The 24404-nt window shown below is 36.1% G+C and overlaps 1 long non-coding RNA gene across 1 annotated transcript in view; it reads left to right on the top strand.

The window, feature by feature from the left end:
* LOC108312888 overlaps nucleotides 1-17064 on the top strand; it is a 313138-nt gene extending 296074 nt beyond the window's left edge. The window contains exons 3-4 of the long non-coding RNA XR_001828830.1: nucleotides 15133-15174; nucleotides 16578-17064. This is a non-coding gene — a long non-coding RNA (uncharacterized LOC108312888). The remainder of the gene's footprint in view (nucleotides 1-15132; nucleotides 15175-16577) is intronic.
* Nucleotides 17065-24404: the final 7340 nt, after the last annotated feature.

Here is a 24404-nt window from a genome sequence, read left to right as displayed (position 1 = left end):
GTGTCGAGATTACAGAAGTGAGCCACTGCAGCTGGCCATGCATGTGTATTTAGAATTTTGATATTTTTTGTTGGACAAGTCCTTTTATCATTATATAATGTCCTTTGTCTTTTTCAACTGCTGTCTCTTTCAAGTTTGTTTTGTCTAAGAATAGCTCCTCATGGTCACTTTTGGTGTCCATTTGCATAGAATATATTTTTCCACCCCTTTATTTTAAGTTTATGTGAGTCCTTCTGTGTTAGCTGAGCCTCAAGAAGACAGCAGTTAACTGGTTGGTAAATTCGTATTCATTCTACCATTCTGTATCTTTTAAGTAGAGCTTTTAGGCAATTTAGAGTCAATGTTAGTATTTTTTTTAAATTTAATAACCCAATTTATTATCTTGCAAATTTCTTAGTGAAATAAGGAAAACATAATCTGCCACTGCCAAATTTGATAATAGCAATTCATCAGTCACAATAGATACAATTAGAATCCATTAAATGTGAAGTATTATTTTGATATGCAAAGTTTGTCTTTGAAGAAAAGTATGTTAATTATTACAAATAAGTAAGCAATGGTTCTGTGTTATTGCCTGTCCTGTAGGCAACTGAAATTTCTTTGTCATAGCTAGAACTTAAGAGAGTTTGTTATGCCCTTTTTACGATGTAAAACATATTAAGCTTTTGTTAGTATGTTCTGCACTTAAGATACTTGACATGCATTAGTGTAATTAACTGCCATTACCATGAACGTAGTGAACAGTTACGCATACATTTTATTAATCAGGATTCCACTAGTAAATTACAAGCTAGGCTTACAAATTAATGCTGTGATGAAAGTTTTTCCTTTTGTACTTAGATTCTCTTGTACCATAAAGCAAGTTCATCATAAATGCCATTTAAAACCAATCACCTTAAGATGTGAAGTACTATTCTATTCATTGTGCTACTTGTTGCCTGAATATCTTGTATTTTTTTCATTGTCCTGTGAGATTTATGCTGTAAAGAGATTCTATTTTGGTGTATTTTGAGGATTTGCTTCAAGATTTTGAACTCCTTTTAGCAGTTCTTATAGTGATGGCTTGGTAGTGGCGAATTCTCTCAGCATTTGTCTGAAAAAGACTGTATCTTTCCTTCATTTATGAAGCTTAGCTTCACTAGATACAAACTCTTGGCTGATAATTGCTTTGTTTAAGGATGCTAAAGACAGGGCCCAAATTTCTTCCAGCCTTTAGGATTTCTGCTGAGAAATCTGCTGTTAATCTGACAGGTTTTCCTTTATAGGTTACCTTTGCCTCTCAGTTCTTCAGGTTGTTTCCCTCATCTGAACTTTAGATAACCTGATGAGTATGTGCCTAGGTGATGAATCTCCCAGGTGTTCTTTGATCATCTTGTATTTCATCATCTAGATTTCTAGCAAGGCCAGGAGGTTTTCTTTGATGATTCCCTCAAATGTGTTTTCCAAACTTTTATATTTCTCTTCTTCCCCAGGAACACCAGTTCTTCTTAGGTTTGGCCATTTAACATAATCCCAAACTTCTTAAAGGCTTTGTTCATTTTTTAATATTCTTTTTTCTTTGTCTTTGTTGGATTGAGCTAATTTGAAAGCCTTGTCTTTGAGTTCTGAAGTTCTTTCTTCCACTTGTTCCATTCTATTGCTGAGGCTTTCCAGTGTATTTTGCATTTCTCTAAAATGTGTCCATTATTTCCAGAGTTGCGACTATTTTTTTTATGCTATCCATTTCACTGAAGATTTTCTTGTCATATCTGGTTTTTTTTTTTTTTTTTTTTTTTTTTTTTTTTTCTTGTTTTTTTTCCTGGTTGTTTTGTTTTTGCGCAATTTTGGCTCACTGCAACCTCTGCCTCCTGGGTTCAAGTGATTCTCCTGCCTCAGCATCCTGAGTAGCTGGGACTACAGGCACGTGCCACCATGCCAAACTGTTTTTCGTATTTTTAGTAGAGACGGGGTTTTACCATGTTGGCCAGGATGGTCTTGATCTCCTGACCTCGTGATCTACCTGCCTTGGCCTCCCAAAGTGCTGGGATTACAGGCATGCGGCACTGTACCTGGCCATCTTGTATTATTTTTTTGATTTCAATAAGTTCGACTTCACCTTTCCTTTGTGTCTCCTTGATTAGCTTAATAATCAAACTTCTGTATTCTTTTTCTGGCAATTTTGAGATTTCTTCTTAGTTTGTATCCATTGCTGGTGAGCTAGTGTGATTGTTGGGGCTACTAAAGAACTCGTTTTGTTATATTACCAGAATTGTTTTCTGGTTTCTTCCCACTTGAGTAGAGTATATCAGAGGAAAGATCTGGGGCTCAAATGCTGCTGTTCAGATTCTTTTGTCCCGTAGGGTATTCCCTTGATGTGGTGCTCTCCCCCTTCCCCCAGGGATGTGGCTTCCTGAGAGCCAAACTGCAGTGGTTGTTTTTTCTCTTCTGGATCTAGCCACCCAGTGGAGCTACTGGACTGTGGACTGGTACTAAGGAGTATCTGCACAGAGTCCTGTGATGTGAACTATTTTCAGGTCTCTCCGCCATGGATACCAGCACCTGCTCCGGTGGAGGTGGCAACGGAGTGAAGTGGAGTCTGTGAGGGTACATAGTTGCAGTTTTGTTTATTGCATTAGTTTTGTGTTGGTTGGCCTCCACCAGGAGGTGTTGTTTTCAAGAGATCAGTAGCTGTGGTAGTACAGGGAGGAGCAGGTGCTGGGTAGGGCCCTAGAACTGCCAAAAGATTATATCCTTTGTTTAGTTCTCAGGGCTGGTAAAGAAAAACCATCAGGTGGGGTAGAGATAGGCCTTCTGAACTCAGAGGCTCCTTGGGTGGGGGTTGCTGTGGCTACTGTGGCAGATGGGGTATGTTTCTTAGGTCAATGGACTTATGTTCACAGGGGCATTATGACTGCCTCTGCTGTGTCATGCAGGTAGCCAGAAAAGTGAGGGAAAACTGGAAGTTACAGGTCTCACCCACCTCCCGCACAGCCCAAAAGGCTGGTCTCACTCCCAACATGTCCCTCAAACAGCACTGAGTTTGTTTCCAGGCAGGGGGTGAGCAGGGCTTAGAACTTTCCTCAGGTTCCCATCCTCCAGCTGATAAAGCTGGTTTTATGTCTCCCTTCTTGCCGCTTCTGTGCTTCTGTGCTGTGTCTGTACCCTCAATTCATCCCTTTCCCTGGGTTCTGTCCAGGAAACTTCATGTTTGGTCAAAGTTGTTACAAAGTTCAGCTGGAAGTTTCCTTCTCCTTGTATTTTCTTCCCGGTTCCTCTGGCAGCCTTCCTCAAGAACCCCTGTGAGACAAAGTCAGAAATGACTTCTCTGGGCCCTGAGAGAGACAATAGGGCTCTTCCTGCCATTTCTTTTACCCCTATATTTTTTCATCTCTAAAGTTGTCTCAGTTCCAGGTAAGGTCTAAATCCTCCTCCCATGATCTATACCTTCAGTGTGTGTTCAGGGGTGGATGATCCTCCTCACACTTTCACACTTTGGACATTAAGTTTTTTGGCTGTTGCCTGGGGCCTGCTGTAGCACTCCACTTCCTTCGAAGGGTCTATGGATTCTCTTAGCTTTCCTAGTATTTTCCTGAGGTGGTTATCTGAGCAGAAGTTCATGATGAGAGTCTCCACATGCTGCTCTGTCTGGCTGAGTAGGAGCCACAAGTTAGTCTTGCCCAAAGAGTTGTGAATTTTCAAGTAGAGGATAGAGTGTGCTGTGTTTTCTGATGTATTCTCAGAACCTCATTTCTAAAAAGCATCTTGTTGGAACAGCGTTATATGAAATACATTTTAGAAAATTTGGTCTGGGCAGGGAAAGCCGATGAATGTTTTAAGGTGGGTGACATAGTCCAAAATATTTTATAGGATCTTCTCTTGGCAGGAATATGATTTGATGGAAGAGTCTGGAGGCCTAGAGAACAGATGGGAGCTCAGCACTTGGACATTTGAGGATGAGGGCCCTGATGTGGGATGACAGTGGGATCAAAGTCAACGTGTAGATGTGAGAGGGAGTGTGAAGAATAAGAAAGTCATCAGAAAATGTTGTTTTATTTTTAAACAGAGATGGAAATTTAAACAAAAGAATAAATATAGGTGCCATTTAATGAGCACTTGTTATATGACTGAGTACACACACATACACTTACACACACATTCCATAGATTAAGACAAATGCATTAATTTATCCAAGATGGCATGGCTAAATTGGAATAGTAAAGGATTGAATTCAACTAATTTCAAAGGCCAAATTAATGCCTCTGTGCTAATCTCTTATAAGTAGAATAAGAAACGATTATACCAAGTGGTGTTATAATTAAGATTTGATGGGCAGTAGAGTTGAATTTTTAAAAAGTGAGCAATTAAAAATGCTTATTGTGAGATATACATGTAACATAAAAATCTTCTGCAATAGGAAATAGATGAAGTAATTTGAACATGACACTTCAACCTTAAAGAATTTTGACAGTATAAAAATATATGATATATAATATGACATTATATGATATATAATTAGATAGAATATGATATAAACTACTATAGTAAAAATTAGAGACTACAAGCATAACTAAAAACCCTTTTCTCCCAAAAGTTTACTTCTAAGAGCTGTGGCTGCTGAAATTAGACAAACTTTTGACAGTAAAGTGATAAGTCAAATGAAGAATATGGAAGTAACCACCTTTGACACACCTTGGTAGACCCGGTGTACCATAGAGGCAAATTCAAACAATTATGATACAGGTATCATACACTGAAATGTTTTTTCTGTATTAATTGAACAAATAATACCTTGCTAAGATATTAAGCACTAAATATATTACTCCATTTACATTATTTTCTGTGCCATATAACTTTGTGAAGGTGGGTATATTGTGCTCATTTTACTCATGAAGAAAGTACAGTTTAGAGGTTAACTCATTAAAGATCCACAAGCAATTATCTGCAGAATTGGAACAGGATTTGGATTTGTGTAAGTTTCATGTTTGTTTACTTCACATTTGAAGAACATTAACCTTTCTCTATACTGCTTTGTGATTTTTTAAAAAAATATTTCTTCAGTGTCATATAAATATATCCAAAATTTTCAGTTATTTCAGACTTTTTACAATTCCACCTCCTTTGTGAAACTTTTCCTGAGATAAAAGATTCATCTTTCTTACCAAATAGTGATTCCTCACCCTGCAGGTATAAAGCATAAATGTTAATTCATCAGCCTTACATTTTGTACCATCTTGATTTGCTGTTTAACTACATTTATTCATTGAAGTAGTCTTCTTGCTTAAGAAAGGAATTCTCAAATGACCATTAGGAAAGGTTGTAGATGATTTAAAACCTTTGTAATAATGTGCAGGATGAAACAGATATGGCAAAATGGAGTTACATAATCGCAAACAGCCTCCAGAATTAGTAAGTTTGGTTCAATGTTATGATAAGGGATGGAAGTTAAAAATAAATAAAAGCCTTTCACAAATATTATTGTAAATAAAAGCGACACAAACAATGATAAGTGCAAAAGCATCTGAAGGTGGTATATTTGTGACAGAAGAAATATGGACACAGAATAAGAAGGTGAATTCCCTATGGATAAAACGAAGCTCATAGATCTTGGAAAAATAATTAAAAAGATGTTTAGAGGAAAAAAATAACCTGGAAATGATATCATCAAAAATACCTATGGTAATTAAGAAGAACCAATTAGAAATGTGGCTGAAATGTGGTGGCACACAGGAATACTGTTCTGGTTTGCACCACCTATGGAAGCATCCCGTTACAAAGGAGAAGGGAGCTGTGCCTGTGCACAGCTCTGAGACATGATCACAAGTGGCATGATTAATAATACTTCTATTTGGGGGAATCTCATTATCAGGAAATTATAGTCAAAATGGAAGAAATATAGAGAAGTGTAATAACAGTGGTTAGGAACTACCAGGATTGCTTCTAGAAGAGATGATTAAAAGAATTAAATAGCTTGGTATATAACTCCTAGCAACTAGGAGTTCACAAATGTTTATAATCACACAGATTGTTAAACCGAAAGAGAAGGACATATCAAGTATTAAGGGCTATAATTAAAAGCAATTTGGTAGGATTAAGAAAGGGAGAATTGAGGTAACAGTCATAAGATCCATTCAAATATGGAATGAGGGGTGAGTCTAGGTCTATAGTTTGCAATTTGGGCTTCATGATTTTGAGCATTTCCAAACATCTCATGTGTTCTTTTTGTTCCACTGATATTCCCTTCCCTCCTTATAGTTTTTATCTCTCTCATTTGAACCATAAGTTCTGTGTTCCTTTGTGTCAATACATTTTATGGATCATCTGTGGATTCCTGCCCACTTAAAAACACTAGTTTTTAAAATTTATATTGCAGCCTTGAGCTAGCATTCATTTTGCAAACACTGAAAGCAATCTTTTCCTCAAAAATTTGCCTTCCTTTAGTCCGTGGGCATATTATATTTTCAGGTGCTATGTAATACGTTTCTGTAGCCAGAATTTCTCAGTGTTCTAATAAAAGGAATAAAAAAAGATATGTTATCAGTAACTCATTTAAAATGTTTTATCACAGCATTGTTATTCAATTAAATATGTCCTGGCAAACAAGTTTCCTTTATGTGAACTTTAAATGAGCTTGGCTTTGAATTCTGTGTACAGTGAAAGCAGCAAAATATGAGTCACGAAGAAATGCAAATTGGGGGACAATATTCTTATATTGTGAAATAGCTGCTTTCTTTAAAAGACTGACATCACTTCTTTAAAGTTCTGTCATTTAAGTTTTATCAAGAAGTAACTATAAGAAGAAAAAATCGAGAGATCTTTGGAAAAACAAATGCCATCTGTCCTCAGTGTTACAGAAATAGGTTTCAAAAGAAAATGAAAATGTGAGCAATCTACACATCAGAGCTCAAGGAAGGCCAAAGTACTTTTACTGATGCCTGTGTTCATAGCTCTTAAAACCCCTTAGAAGGATATTCTCTTAATCAAGAATAAAAATATTATGTGTTCTTTACCAAGTCTGATATTATTTCCAAGATATCTGAAGGGATCATGTAAGAAAATCCATCCTACAACTACAACAGAGAAATATATTTTAATTGCTCTTATGCTTTGGAAAAATATTAAATTTGTATCTTGGGAAATTATTTCTCTTTCCTCTTTTCTTCATCCTTTCTCTCTCTCTTTTTCTGACTCTGTCCTATTCGTGTCAATGAATACTACTAGGTGTGAGATATTAATTTGTTTTTGACCAACTGAAATTTTGCAATCTATATGAATCATAAGAAAGGAGAAGGATTGGCCTTTCTTTGGTTCAGATGATGAGACTGACACACATATGGTGTCCATGGCCTCTTCTGCAACTGGAGACAAACAGTGTCTACTTCTTTTACCAGAGCTTCCTTTTGCTGCTTGTAGTAAGGACTGCAGAGATCTACCCTTTGTGTTTGGTATAAATTATCTCAATGTCCTCTAGAGTCTGGTTGTAGGGTAATACACAGAGTAACAACCAATTGTTCCTGATTTTAGAGAAAAATTTCTTCTCTAACCTGTACAGATACTTCTTATCTCTAGATTCCAGTCCACTTCAAAAGAAACAAGTAGGTTGAACATGTGCCGTAAGACCTTTGCTCACTATTTCTTAGTAAGAAAGCCCACAATTGTTGCTCAATCCTGACTTACTATATTTAGTGTAAAATAGGAGAAACATGTTAGAAGCTGGAAATAGATCTCTTGACCTACCTTTATTATTTTGCTAAGCTGTGATGATGGGTAAAAAGAGGAATTAAAAGGACCCCATTTATATTACATGTGTGCCACGATTATGTATCTTTCTTAGTGAATCTCTAAGTGAAATGGAAATCTGGATTGAAGAATAGCAGTAATAGAAAAAATAATGAAGACCAGCTCTCAAGAGTGTGCTGTATGAAGGTGCTGACCCAGCACTTAGAAGCCAAAAAGTCAGTTTCCAGTCCTCTTTTGTAAAACCAAGCTTAATATACACGTTTGTTCATCATACGTACACACAGAAGTGTATATATGTACACACTTGCATATGTATTTTTATTTATATCATATAATGCATTATATATAGTTTATTTAAAAATTGACAACGGCAGAAAAACCAGAAAGTTAGAAAAATGAATAGTGTTGCTGTAACCGAGAGAGAATGGGAAAATTACTGTTAGTATCTTTCTGTTTATTTTTCAGGCTCTTTGTTATTGTAATTGTGATCATCCTGTATTTTATATCTTGTTTTTTATTTAAAATTTAAAATTATATGAGCATTTCATGTGCCTCTATAAACTCTTTATAGGGATCATTTAAATATATCCTAAGAGTTCACAAAGTAAATAATTTCATAGCTTAACCATTTCCCGTATTTGGGGCATTTAATTTTTCTCTCTCTTTTCCTAGTTCTCTTTTATCTAAATCTATTTATTGCTCTGCCCCCTCCCTTTTCTTTCTGTATCATTCTTTTTCCTTTCATTTTAATAAAACCTCTGTCCCAAAACTTTGAGATGTGGCTGGAGCTTTAAGACAGGTGACATTCCTTACTTAAGGGAATAGTTATATCCACTAATTTTCAATTTTGAGGAACCTCATAAAGGGTAGAAAACCATGATGGCAACAACATCTCTCCAAAAAAAAAAAAAAAAAAACCCTTGAATCGTGTTTATCTATATGCATGTATTATATGCATATGTGCATGCCTGTTTGCATGTGAATATGAAAAAAAAAAAAAAAAAAACCCTTGAATCGTGTTTATCTATATGCATGTATTATATGCATATGTGCATGCCTGTTTGCATGTGAATATGCATGCGTATTTGTGTGTACATGTGTGTGTGTGTTTTGTGTACATCTGTATGTGTGTGCAAGTGTGTATCTATGGATACATCTATGATTTGTGTGATAGGAGGTGTGGGGATGTCTCAAGCCTGCTCAACAAGCTAGACTTGAAAATGAAATGAGTATCTCTATCAAACTGAATTTCTAATATGTATTTGCAATTCAGCTGCCTTGGCAACATGGCCTCATGGTTTTGAATTTAATGTGACAGCTGGTGTCGACAACCTTTTCAATGCAGATGCTCTGTGATCTGTGTGCTTTGAAGGAAAGGAGAGGAAGTGCTATGTGTTTAAACTGAAGGACTATATTGGTTCTTCTTTTGATATCTAGGTAATACTCACAAAATCTGCTGTGTAACTCTACATTGGCAATAGTTTTCTGGCTTCAAGAGGTGACGAAGAAGGAGCTGCAGCATTGCTGGTGGCACTGGTGATGGAAAAAGTGCAGGGCCCACAGCTCAGGACAAGGGAGTCCAGCCAAGCAATAAAGGCAGAGAGAAGCCTCACAGTGACAACTCTGAGTGATCAGGAGGCAAATGCGAGCTTTACTTTTGTACATAAACAAGGATTTTTGAAGAGCTCAGAGCTAGCATGGTTTAGGTATTTAGATTGAAATATCAATGTTAATGTGACTTCACTGATAGATTTGAGGAGTACTGCGTCACCTGACTAAAACCACAGTGATCAATCTTTGTTTATAACGGTCTCCCTGCTCAATATTTCTGTTTTCTTAAAGATAGATCCCCAGATGATGAGTTACTCAGTTTTTTAATTTGGGTTTGCCTCCAAACAAACCCTAAGCCAAGTATTTGTGTGTAAGGAGTTTATTTGGAAGATCCCAGCATGCCCAATGAGAGAATAGTAAAACTGAGATGGAGAAAAAAGAAAAAACAATGAAAGGTGTTTTAATAAGTGGGTTACACCCGTGGGCAACAGGGACCAAATCCCAGTAGGGACACTTTGAGAAACCATGTGCAGCACACTCAGAATCAGTCTACCAAGACTGGCAAGCAGAAGCATTGAAACGTTTGTTAGTATCTCCTTTCTTTGAAGGTTGCTTCAGGTTTATTAACTCCAGAAAATGGGTACTTGTGGCTGAGCAGAATGATAAGAGAGGTGGGCCGCTTGAGATATAAACTGGCTGGAGGGCTTAAAATTCTATGTGACCGCTACCAAAGCATGCACGTGGGCTGGGGTGTCAGGGATGGGACATTGGCAGCATGAGCTACACTGAGTTCACCAGGCCTGTGTTTCAGTATACTGTTCTTGTGAACATGCGCCATATAGTTAGGATTGTTATTTTTTTTTTGCTTTCTTTCCTCTAAGAATCCCATAGTATCTAGATATATAAGATAAACTATACCTCTAAAGCTTTTTTTGATCTCTGTGTCATAGTTCTGTTAAGCAACCAAAGCACGTGGGCCATTCTACATTGAAGGTCAGCTGGAATGTGTATTTCTCCTTGGAAAGAATAAATATTGAGGCACAAAAAAGCTTGAAATGTGGAAGAGAAATGTGCTGCCATAGCAGCCTCACTCTGAGGGTGGCCTAAATTGACTTGGCATTTTGGCTCATAGCTTTGAAAATTCCCTTTATTTCTACCCCAAATTCAAGTTGTCTGATATCAGTACCTGTTTATTTATATAGCATTTTGTTTCCTCTCTTCAGTTCTCCCTCATTCTACTTGTAATAAATCAACCTAGAAATGTTTTTGACCTTTCCTGTTTCCTATCTTTCTTTATTCTTTTAGTTAACAATTTTGAAATAAAAGAAAGAAAAATTATAGTTTACTCTTTCTCACCAAGCAGTCACTCCTTAGCACCTAAAAATCTGGCTTCTACCTCTACCACTTCCCTAAGAATGTTCTCATCATATTCACTAAACTCATAAAGCCAAGTTTAATCAACACTTTCCGTTTTATTTTATTTTATTTTTTTCTGTTTGGACTTCCTGATTGCTCTTCCAAGATCAAGACTGTTGTATGCCACGTAATGAACATTCTCTGTTTGTACAATGCACAGTGCTCAAATTAAAAGCTAAGTTTATCATCTCCCAAACTATCCATGCCTCCTTATCCTGCTCCAAATTTGTCCTTTGTATCAGATGTTTTATCTTGGTGACTAGCATCATCATTTACCTACAACTTAAGTCAGAAAGTTGGAGTCATTACAGACAATTATCCATCAGTTATTTTCTCCTTTCAAGACTACAGAGTTAATCATAAAACATTATTTCTTTGACACTGGACCTATTTAATCTTAGAAATTTTTGGTTTCCAGTTCTTCCTAAACTGTCCCTGGTATTTCCAGTGAGTGTCTCATATTTATTTCAAGAACTTGACACTCTTTTGAGATCAATCTGTTATTAGCTTCTTATTCCCCTCAGCATGATTGAGGTTGAATAGATGAATGAAAATTATATATATTTACAGGGTACAAAATGATGTTTTGATTTATATTGTGAAATGATTACCACAGTCAAGCTAACTAAGATACCCATCATTTCATAGCTACCATTTTTTATTTTTTTGTGCTGAGAACATTTAAGATCTACTCTCTTAGGAAATTCCAAGTATACAATCCAGTATTACTAAGTATAGTCACTGTGCTTTATAGGACATCTCCAGCACCAACTCATCCAGAAAAACTGAAACTTTTTACCCTTTGACCAACATTTCTCCAATCCCCATACCTGCCAGCCCCTGGTAAACACCATTCTACTCTCTGCTTTTATGAATTTGATTTTTAGATTCCACATATAAGTGCAATCATGTGATGTTTGTCTTTTTGTGTCTGGCTTATTTCACTTAGCATAAGGTCCTCCAGATTTATCCATATTGTCACAAATGAAAAGATTTCCTTTCTATCTTTAAGGCTGAATAATATTGCTTTCCATTCATCTGTTAATGGACACAGGCTGATTTCATATCTTGGCTGTTGTGAAGCATGCTACAATTTCACATGGGAGTACAGATATCTCTTCAGTATACCAATTTTCTTTGGATATATACTTAAGAATGGGATTACTGGATCACATCATAGCTCTATTTTAGTTTTTTTGAAGAACCTACATACTGTTTCCCATAATGGTTGTACCAGTTTACCTTACCACCAACAGTATGCCTGTGCTCCCTCTTCTCCACTTTCCTGCCAACAGTTATTGTTCATCTTTTTGATAGTAGTCATTCTAACAGATGTGAGGTGATAACTCATTGTGCTTTTGATTTACATTTCCTTCTGATTAGTGGTGTTAGCATCTTTTTTCCATATATCTATTGGCTATTCTATAAAATGGCTTTTGAGAAGTATCTATTTAGGTCCTTTGCCCAAATAAAAAATTAGGTTATTTGTTTTCTTGCTATTGAGTTGAGCTTCTTAATATATTTTAGATGTTAACACCTTATCAAATGTATGACTTGCAAATATTTTCTTCCCATTCTATAGGCCATCTTTTCACTCTATTGTCACCTTTGCCATGCAAAATATTTTTAGTTTGATGCTATCCTGTTTGCCCATTTTTGCTTATATTGCCTGTGCTTTTGAGGTCATATCTAAAATATCATTGAATATGTAAAATAGCATAGTTTTTCATTCTGTTTTCTTTTTTAGCAGGTTATAGTTTCAGGTCTTTGATTCATTTTGAGTTGATTTTGCATATAGTGTGACATAATGATTCAAATTCATTCTTCCAAGGGTCAATATCCAGTTTTCCCAACAACACTTGTAGAAGAGACTACGTTTTTTGCATTGTATATCCTTGTCAACTTTGTTGAAGATAAATTTACCATAAATTCTGGGTCTGTTCTGTTTCATTGGTCAGAGGGCCTGTTTTTATGCCAATATCATATTCTTTTGATCACTACAGCTTTGTAGGATAGTTTGAAATCAAGTAGTGTGTTGCAGCCAGCTATGTTCTACTTGTTAAATATTGCATTTGGGACTTTTCATGGTTCTATATAAGTTTTAGAATCACTTTTCTATTGCTGTGAATAATGGCACTTTAATTTATATAGGGATTGCACTGAACAGGCTTAGTATCATTTGACGAGGAGTTAACATCTAAAATATGTTAAGAAAGTCAATAGCAAAACAAAACAAAACAAAACAAAAAAAAACTTTTTAAAATGGGCAAAGGACCTAAATAGACTCTTCTCAAAAGACATTATATAGAATGGCTAACAAATATATGAAAAAATGCTTAATATCACTAATCAGCATGAAATGCAAATCAAAACCACAATGAGTTATCACCTCACATGTGTTAGAATGACTACTATTAAAAAGATGAAAGATAATTGTTGGCAAGGAAGTGGAGAGAAGTGAACATTGGCATACTATTGGTGATAATGCAAATTATTAGAACCATTATGGGAAACATCATGTAGTTTCTTCAAAACATTAGAATAGAACTATGATATGGTCCAGTAGTAGCGTCTTAGTATCTTAGTAGTACGGGCTTATAAAACTCCTTTTAGTGTTTCCTGTGGGGCAGATCTAGGGGTAATAAAATATCTCAGGTTTTGTTTATCTGGAAAAGTCCTTATTTCTTGTTTATTTCTGAAAAACTGGCTCATTGGGTATATTTTTTTATTGATCATTTTTTTTTCTTTCAGCACTTTGAATATATCATCCCACTCTCTCCTGGTGTACAAGGTTTCTGCTGAGTTCCCTTTTATGTGATGAATTGCTTTTCTCTTGCTGCTTTTGAAATTCTTTTTCTTTGATTTCTGAGAATTTTAGAAGATCTTAGATCTTTGCACATTCAATCTATTTGGGGTTCTTTGTGCTTTATGGATCTAGACATTCAGTTTTCTCTCTAGATTTGGGAAGCAGACATTATATCTTTAAGTAAGCTGTCTGTCCCTTTCTCCTTCACTGCTCTTTCTGAAATTTCCATGATACATATACTAGTTTTCTTGATGGTGTCTCAAAACCATAAGCCTTTCTTCAATGTTTTTCACTCATTTTTCTTTTCATTCTTCTGACTGGATAAGTTAAATGACTTGTATTTTAGCTTGCTGATTCTTTCTTCTGCTTAACTGAATCTGCTGTTGAAGCCCTCTATGGAATTTTTCAGTGCTGTCAATGTATTCATTAGATGCAGAATTTCTGTTTGGTTCTTTGTTGTGGTTACTATTTCTTTTTTGAACTTTTCATTTGTTCATTTATTCGTTTCTTGATTTCATTTAGTTGTCTATCTTTTGTAGCTCACTGAGAAAATAATTTTTTATTTTTTGGCAGGCAATTTATAGATCTCCGTTTCTTTGGGATTAGTTATTGGTGCTGCGTTTTGTTCCTTTAGTGGTGTCATATTTCCCTGATTATTTTTGATTGCCCTTTTGAAGTAGATACCTCTTCCAGTTTTTACAGACTTTAGCAGGAAAAGCACTTCAGCAGTCAATCTGTTTAAATATTCTAGGCAGAGCATACAATGTAGTCCTCAGATCAGTTGTTTGTGTGTGTGGGTCTGTTAGGGCAGGCCTGAAGCCTGGGTCCACCTGGGCCAACCTGACACATAGGTGGGCTTTGAACCCCAATCTAAGGCTGCCAGCCTGAGGTTAGGGTGAGCCTGGAGTCTGGATCTTTGGGAATGGATCTGGTCCTGAGTCTGCGGTAGTTGACCTGGCCCAAGGTGGGCCTGACCTCTGGGTCAGTGGGGGAACATGTGGATCCTGGGTCCATGGGGATGGGCCTAGAGCCTAGTTCCATTTGAACTCACCCTATTCTGTGGTTGGCTTAAAGGCTGGGCCTGTGGGTTTGGCCTGATGCCAGGCAGGCCTAGATTCTGTGTCTGCAGGTGACAGCCTGGAATCTGAAGCCACAGAGGACAGCCTGGCACCAGGATTCACTGGGGCGTCTGGATCTAAGGTCTGAGGCAAAGTTGTGTGTTCACTCTGCTCCCCCTTTCCCATACAGAGTGTATCTCTCTTCCCTCTCTGTTTCCCAGGCTTAGGGGAGAAATGACACAGGTAATGAAAAGCTGTCCTTGCTACCTTCTTCAATTCTTCATTTAAAAAAATTTCCACCAAGATGCTGTGGTGGAATTATAGCATTAAATTCCCACTAAGATGCTGTGGTGGAATTATAGCATTAAAAAATTTCTGCCCAGTTGTTGTAATTTCTCACCTGGATTCTTTAGCTCTTATTAAAGTATCTTTTTGCTTGAATAGTTGCTTTAAATTAATGTTTCCAAGAGAGGATAAGAGTTGAAAACTTCTATTCCATCATTGCCTTAGTATATTTTAAGCTGTTATAACAGAATACCACAGACTGGGTGATTTATAATAAACAAAAATTTTTTTGGCCCGGAGTTCTAGAGGTCGGTAAGTCTAATATCAAGGTGCCAACATCAGGTGAGGGCCTTCTTGATCCATCATAATATGGCAAACAGCATCAAATGGCAAAAGGACAAAATGAGAGTGACAGAGAGATGAAAAGGGACTGAATTCATTCTCCTATATGAAAGCCATTCCCATGATAACAAATTCACTCCATGCAATAATGGCATTAATCCATTTATGAGAGCTGAGCCTCATGGCCTGGTCACCTCTTAAAGGTACTACCTCTTAATACTGTTACAAATGACAATTTAATTTCAAGTTAGTTTGGGAGAGGACAAACATTCAAACCATAGCACCTATCTTGCTGATGTCACCCGGCCTCTTTTCTTATATCTTCAGTTGCTTCTGACATTAACAGTAAATTATGCCAGCAATGTCATATTACAGAAGTCCCCCAGAGCCACTACTACTGCCTTATAAAAATGTTGCTACTACTTCTGATATTCATGTTATTTGCATTAAGGTGTTGGAAACCCAAAACAAAATGTCCTAAGAATGCTGGTGCTTGGTGTCTAGGACACTAGAGATATCTTGACTCCCAGTCTTGCTGTTAAAGTTCATTATTGCCACTGCAAGCCTGGTGAATGCTGTATAAGCAAAATCTTTCAGGTTATTAATCCTCTTTAAAATGTTCCCTGATTATTTAATTAGACCTTTGGCAGACTTAGGGGAACCTATCATCCAGATAAACCCAGATCCAGCTGAATCTTAGGGCAAACAGAACTCAGGCCTAAAATTGAACCTCTGCCACATTCTTTTTCCAATAAAATACCTGAAATTTCTTTCAGTGCCAAACCTGAGAATCCCAACTGGGAATAATAGAAATATAAGAGTTTTTTTACTTGGGCCACTTCACCATTTCTTCTGGGACAGACTCTCAGACACAGGGACAGTCTACAGATGTGGCACTTTCTGGTACACTAGGGAAGTAGAAGGAGATGCCCTGACAGTGTTTCGTATACCCCCCACAACTGGTAATGACAGATTATTTCCAGGGGGCAGAGTTTTGACTTACATTCCCTCTACCTCTTGCATCCAACCGTGAGACCTCCACTTACCACTGGGAACTTATTTGAAGAAGTAGCATGTGCAGAAGACATGATCCATGTCTTGCATTGGCTAGGCTGTCAATCATTATTTTCAAAGTCTCTTATGCACCAGTCAGTGCTAGGTTCCTGAGAGATCAGACACACTTTTTTTTTTTTTTTTCCTAGAGCCTAAATGAACTTTTCTCCTCACCTCTATACTCATTAATTGGTCCAGGCATGAGGAGATTACAGTTCCTAGTGATTATTCTGGTGGATTCACTTTGTAATATGTTACACTAACTAATTGGACAGAGCCCAAATGATCTTCCTCTATCTGGGAATAACTGTCTATTACTGATGTTGATAATCTTCTGCCATCTCTCACAGGCATCATGGCCAGCACTGTGCTTGTGAATCTGTACCACCACTTCTCTCATCTATGCTTCTGTCCACAGCACTGCACTGGAGCCAGAAGATGGATACCTGGCAATTGTACGTCCTGTGAAGAAAAAGAGGAGGATGCGTTGCTTCCCTTATGTATCCTTAAGGGATAGTCCAAAGGAAAAGTTAAATAATAGATGAACAATCAATCATAGATACCCAATTGATTTCCCAATCAATTACTACTTCCTGTGTTGGATTTGTTCACTTTTAGCCATAGTTACACTTTGAATTTCTATATTTCCAAGGTGAGCTCTTTTTTTCTAAAGAAGTTCCTCAATTTTTTTGTGTAAGTAGTCTTCTGAGGAGTCTATTTCATTAATTTTTGTGATACATTTAATCACCCCAGGACTACAATATTTAAGCTGAATTTAAATTATTCATAATATAATAAACTCTCTCTCTTTCTTTCTTTATATTTCATTACATATATCATATATCTTTTATTTTTTGAGATATATATATATATATATATATATATATATATATATATGTATTTTTTACATTTCTGGTCTCACTCCTGAAGTCCTCAGGTCAGATACTAATTCCTAGAGCATGGTGATGAAATTCCAGGCTAGATAGACCTAAGTTCAAATCATAGTTCAGCAGGTTACTAATTATATGGGCCTTGACAAGTTACTTATCTTTTTTAAGTTGACTAATATATAAAATAAGAATAAGAACACAACATGACTCGTAGGTGATAGTGGAACTGAATAAGCCAATCCATATAAAATCATTAAGAATAGAATCCAGCATATAATGTGTATTTCATAAATGTTAGTTGCTATTATTGTTACTACTTTTGACTGGATTATAGCGGAATTGTCTTAACTGGTCTCCTAATGTTTATTTGGAGCTCTCCTAGTTCATTCTTCACACTGCTGTCAGAGTAATATTTCTAAACATTAACTGTAATATGCCTTTCCTCTGTTTAAAATCAATTGATTTTCATTGTTTTTATCATAATATCTAGACACCTTAGCCTGGCATGCAGGCCCATTGTAATCTCCTGCTATCTCTTTAGTTTTGTCTCCTACCAGTCTTTCCCAGATTTTCATTGCTCTTAGCATAAACAAATACTTAAATTTTTCTGAAAGCAGCATGCTTTTTTGTTTCTTCTGGATGTTGTGTATATTAATTCCTACTCATAGAACACCTTTGTTCTCATTTTCCTCTGTTTAATTTCTATGCATTTTTCAAAATCCTCTAAAAGTATCATAGCCCCTAAGAAATCCTCTGATTCCCTGAGTTTGATTGAGAGGACCTCATTCTCTGCTTTACTAGGCCCTTGCCCACAGTTCATCTTAACACTTTTCACGTGGTAGAATTATCTCTTTCTTATCTGTGGAGCTTTTTATATTGAAAGCTCTCCAAGGACAAACAGCATGTGTTATCTTGTGTCTTCAATGCTTATAAGCTGCCTTGGAAACAACAGGTACATGTTTGCTGAATAAATGCTCAGTGGAAAAAGTGAGTGTATGAATAGATAACAAAGTATGAGTGGGAAGGGAGGCATGGCGATATACAAAGGAAGGACAAAAATTCTCCCTTCCTAATTGAATTCCATTCTGCACTGCTAGGAGGGTGATGTGGAGCTTGGAGAAAAGCTCTAGTGAGGGCTTTTCTAGGATCTTGAGAAGTATATGAGAAAAGTGGTTTGGGAGTCTCAGACATTGCTGGGATAGGTTTATATTTGGGTTGAGCTGTGGAAAGTATTTAATTATCTGAAATTGCCCTTTCCTCAGGCTATGGAAAATAGCTGGGTTACTCATTTGTACTCAAGAACTCTTCAGAAAAAATCTCAAATATCCAATATGTTTATATTTCTATAATTTTATTCTCTAAGCTTCATAGGGTCATAGATTCTCTTTTTTGTCCCTATGACAAATAAATGACTATGATGGCCTAATACATTTTTATGTATAAAATGATAGTGACATTACATAATACAGTGATTTTGAAGAAAAACATGGCTAAAATCTGAACTAAATTTTCATGAAAAGAGACTTTTATTTATTTTTATTTTTTGAGATGGAGTCTCGCTCTGTCACCCAGACTGGAGTTCAGTGGCACCATTTCTGCTCACTGCAACCTCCACCTCCCAGGTTCAAGCAATTCTTCTGTCTCACCTCCCAAGTAGCAGAGATTACAGGCATGCCACCAGGCCCAGCTAATTTTTCTTCTTCTTTTTTTTTTGTATTTTTGGTAGAGTTGAGTTTTACCTTGTTGGCTGAGCCAGTCTCGAACTGCAGTGATCTGCCTGTCTTGGCTTCCCAAAGTGCCGGGATTACAAGCATGAGCCACCGTGCCGGGCCCGGAAAGAGACTTTAAATTCATATTTGTGTTTTAAGGTTGTTTAGATAATCCAATACTGTTTTTCTTTCAACAAAATGTTCTCATAGTGCATAGTTTATTAGTTAAAGTGCAAGCATGTACTAGAGACTGTACAATTCAGTAGGTAAAATTCTGTATCACTCTATTAAGTAAATGTGATTTTAAAACCTTTATTAGATGCAGAATTTCCCATGGTCTTTTGACCTAACTACCACATTATTTTTTAAGAAGACTAAAACTCTCCAATAATAAAAAATAATTTTCTACGTGGCAGTATTGTCTGAAAGGACTTAAACTATTTTATGCCTTCACCATAAATATAATGTAGTATTTCACAATCTCTGCTGCTGAAATTCAATTATTGGGTTTTTATAAAACACATCATCAGTAAATTGAAAAAATGGTTTAAGGCAAAAAAATTTTGAAAGAACTTCATAAACATTTGAAACCATAAAATTGTAAACATTCAAAGCTTATAGAGTTTTACAGGAAGTCAATTTGGCTTCTTACACTTTCTAGAATGAGGTATTTGTTGCTAGTCTTAATAACCATAAAAATATTTCAAATTAGCTCTACTTTGAATTGGAGTAATTTATGGTTATATAATAACATTAAATAATAAATCATGATGAATTGAGAGGGCACTATGTAGACAATTTCCAAATTACAGACGAGTTATTCTCCTGAAGTTCTTTTGTGTATTTATTGAAGGGGACTTTGGGAATAGAATAATTAAAGTAGTGGTTGGGTTCCCAGACCAGCAAATAGAAGTCACTTCCAAAGGAAGTAGAGTACTAAATATTATGGTACTTAATTAGTACCACCTCACTGGGAATATGCATTAAGAATTTTGGCTGGGATTTCAGGACTACATCTTGTTTTGTTGCAGTGAGAGTTAGAATTATGAATTCTAAATCACAGGCTTCTCAGAGCTGTAGTAACCCCATGTCTTGGATTTTTTTAATTGGTTCTAATATCATGTGATATTAGATCAACCACTCTATAGCATAAGCTCCACAATATGGTGACCATGTTGGTTCAACATCCCAGCTTGTGCTCAGAATATAACAAAGACTAAGACAGACATCATCCCTGTCTTCATAGACTCTTCTGTATATCAAAGGAGATACACAATTAAAATATATTTAATAAGAAAAATTATTACCATTAAAACAAAATGTTACAAAGAGAATGAACAAGATACTAGGTAAACAGAAAAGGGGAACTTAGTATTGTTATGGTTTGAACAGGTCAGGGGATATGTCCATGAAGTGGAACCAAAAGGAAGAATAGAAAGGAGTTGTCTAGACCAAAAGATGTGGGGTGGGGGCCACACAGCATCATTAAAGATGATGATTTTTTTTTTCTGTTGTATGTGTTTTTTCTTTTTAAGTACAAAAAAAATCACAGCATATAGGGCTCAGGTTTTTTTTTTTTTTAAGATATGTTTTTTTTTTTTTGCCTCTTAAAAATACTTTATAAATATTAATCCCCATATCACTCCCATAAATTCCACTTTTTAAATAAAATAGAAAAGACAGCTGCTTAACGTTAATCATCATGCCAGGAAATGGATTGGACACTTTCTGAAGTGTTTGACTACAAATACAGCTTTCACCTCTGGGGGTTGGAAGCCCAAAAGCTGAAAAGCTGCAGAGGTCCAAACCTTAAGTCATGGTCCTGGGCTCCATTTGGCATGTAGAATTATGAATGAGTTCCATAACTCATTCTAGTCCTGCCTCAGGTACAGTATATCAGATGAATAGAGAGACAATCAAGTTACTGGATTACAGCAAACTAACAATGTGACAGTGGGTGAGCCTGGAAAGGAAATCGGGCACCAGATGATAGAAGGCCTTTCTTGGATGCCTTACTAATGGTACTGGACTGCATACAAAGGGTAATGGGGGGTCACTGGCGGGATTTAGCAGGGAAATGTCTTGATTAAATTTGTAGACCATGTCAATTAATGCTGAACAGAATTGAATTGTCTGGAAAAAAGCAACAGTGAAATCTAGAGACCAGTGCTACCAGTGGGGAGTGCTCTCTGATTCCTTCAGGCCCCTAGCTGAGCCACACAGCAGCAATTTTGGCAGTAATGACTCCTTGCATCTACTTTCGTTGGTAATTCTTATGTGACAGCTGGCGTGGCCAGCTTTATTTGTATGTGACCGTTGCCTTCTAGCTGTCTAGTTCAATCATGTATTCAAGTAGGTTGACCAACAAGTCTAAGAAAGAGCTTGTCTTAGACTGAGGGATTTGTAGGGATATAGAACTTTCAGAGCTAACATCAGCATAGTGGCAGACAAAGCTGGGTGGCCAGTTGACAAACAAGAATCATTTTTACCTTGCCCCTTGACAAGCAAGAATCATTTTTTTACAAAATTTTTGCAATTTGTCATTCAGCCTATTCATGTAAAATCATGGTGGTAGTAGGAAACATTATTTTTCGTGATAGTTATTTCTATTATTATATTTATTTAATAATTTATTTTTGTTAATTATAAAATTAATTCAAACCAAGTACAGACATTATAGGTAGATAGAAGAAAGAATAATTTGAAATCAATCCTATTCCATTTTGTCACATTTGATCAGCTCATTTTTTTACAAAATTTTTGCAATTTGTCATTCAGCCTATTCATGTAAAATCATGGTGGTAGTAGGAAACATTATTTTTCGTGATAGTTATTTCTATTATTATATTTATTTAATAATTTATTTTTGTTAATTATAAAATTAATTCAAACCAAGTACAGACATTATAGGTAGATAGAAGAAAGAATAATTTGAAATCAATCCTATTCCATTTTGTCACATTTGATCAGCTCTGACTTCTGTAATTAAAATAATTTTTTGGGTTGAAATTTATCTCCTCATGGGTATAACACATTAATTGGTGTTGGTTTATTTACCCAAGAGCTTCTCCCTTCAAGTATTTGACTAGAGGCATGTTGTTCTGTATTGGGTCTCTGATCCTCCTCACACCACCCTTGCCTGGAAGCTTTAATCACACATAAAATGGTATATATGGTTTACTTCTCTTATGTAGAATGTATCTGTGTGTATACATATTAATATAAACAAATATGAATATACAGTTTCAAAATTATTTTTTGTGTTTAAGAATAATAACCATATAAATAGACATGTTTTGCTAGAGTCAATATTTTTTGAAATATTAAAAAATATATATTTTTAAAGCTTCACCCTATTGCCAAATGTATATCTCAGTTTTTCTTTGAGTTGGCAAACAGTGTTATAGATGTTCTAATGATATTTTGAATGACTGAAAGTATATAGTTTCTGACCATGTGGTAAGGTACCTGAGGTAGAATTTTGAATACTGCCACTTTTAAGAGTGTGTACTTTAGTTTCCAGATATCAAAGAAAACACAAACTTCTTTTGTGGTTCAGTCAAATGAAAACATTTTGGACATCACATATTCATTAAATTTCAGTTGTAAAAATAGGTCTTTAGGTTGATTATGGTGGCTCACGCCTGTAATTCCAACACTTTGGGAGGTTAACTGGAAGGACTGTTTGGACTTTAGAGTTGGAGACTAACTGAGGCAGCATATTGAGACCCCCATCTCTAAAAAAATTTTTTTTAAAAATAGCCAGGTGTGGAGGCTGTATGCCTGTCGCTACTTAGGAGGCTGAGGTGGGAGGATGGCCTGAGATGGGGAAATTGAGGCTGCAGTAAGCTACGATTGTGCCACTGCACTTCAGCTGTGTGATAGAGCAAAAGAAAGAAAAAGAAAGAAAGAAACAAAGAGAGAGAGAGAGAGAGAGAGAGAGAGAGAAAGGAAGGAAGGAAGGAGGTCTTTAAGACATAATCAGATATTGTGTAAAAATTCCTTGCTAAAAAGAACCACTGGGGTTCCACAAATAGAATTTTTAGCATCATGGAAAGTCAGAAATGAGACAATCAGTCCATGTTATGTTGAATCTGATTCCTTATTCTTTGTATTTCTTCCTTCGGTGTGTATCACAGCCTCACCTTTAGTTAGTAATTTGAACAAAGAACAAGGACCAGATCAGTCTTCTACTTTCTACCAGGTCAGGCCATACATTTTAAGTGGAGGAAGTTAGAGCTGGTAGTTATAATTAGGATTCTAGATTATTCACACAATTTCTATTTCCCTTTTGCATGAAAAATTGAAGGCTACTTAAATGTTAAAAAAAAAGAAGAGGGTATTATGTGAATTAGTTCAGTACTGGTTTAATTATGGGTACAAATTTCAGATAAATAATCCAAGGCTCAATAAGCAGAATCATGACTTTGAGCCCCAGATGTTGATTTCACTTTTGGAAATTATTCAGTGCTGTTTAGCTTCTCCCTTAAATAAAAATTTCCTTATAATTACTTAACATTTGAGAAATTTCTGAGCTATTTTGTAGAAAGGTCCTTTAAATTACCATTTTTTGTTATTCTGAAGAAATCACCAAGCTTCATAGAGATTATCTCAAGGAACTTACATGAAATGATTGATGGAAAAAAAATAGTAGAAGGAACAATTTCATGCTATCATTGAATCATAAAAATTGTTTAATTAAAAACAATCAATGTAAAGCTGAAAAAAAATGAAGCTAAACATGCAAATAATGACTTGTTTGGGGTTGTATGGCTAATAGTTATGGAATTGGAACTATGACATGGGTAGGTTTTCCTAACTGCAATCTTAGCGTTCTTCTGGTTGCATTAACTCCACAGATTCCCCTGGCTTTGAGCAAGGCTGTCATTTTGGAATTTGACTTCATTTAGGCTAGTGGTTTTTGGCGGTGGGATGGGGTGAGGATGAGGATAGAGATTATTAGAAACATCCAGAGAATTTCTTCAACATACATTTCAGCGGCCTGCTTAATCTAGGCTCCTCATTAGCAATGCCTTCCCCCACCCACCACCAAACACGTACCATTTTAATATACTTTCAGGGTAGAGAAAGAATATGTAATTTTATAAAGCTCCCTAGGCAATTCTGTTATAAACTTCCCGCCCAGGATTGAGAACATTGCTCTAGGCAAATATCATATTATCTTGGACTTGAAAAAAAAAAACAATAACATAAAGCCTTGTTTTAAAAATGAGTTTCAACTTATGAAAAGAGTATGAATAATAGTCTAGGAAGTTTATGATTTTATAGTCATACTTTTTTTCCTTTTATCACTTTATTTATAGAAGAGCACTGTTAGAATTGAAAAATCAGAAAATCTTTAAATAATTAAATGTCAACATTTAAAAACAAATCACCCATTATCTTCTTGGGTCAATATGCTCTTCTAAGCAGAAATTTCCATAATTCTGGGTCACAGCTAACCCACTGGCAGGCCAGGCTTCTTTTGACTACTGCGTACTTCTACTACTACCACTTTGTTAGGGTGCTGAGAACACCCGGTTGGTCCTACATTCCCTATCTCTTTGACTGGAGTTTC

This window comes from Cebus imitator, unplaced genomic scaffold, assembly GCF_001604975.1.
Source record: "Cebus imitator isolate Cc_AM_T3 unplaced genomic scaffold, Cebus_imitator-1.0 Scaffold130, whole genome shotgun sequence".
Taxonomy (NCBI): domain Eukaryota; kingdom Metazoa; phylum Chordata; class Mammalia; order Primates; family Cebidae; genus Cebus; species Cebus imitator.
Note: the sequence above shows the minus strand (reverse complement) of the source record. Positions and strands in the feature narration are given on the sequence as shown.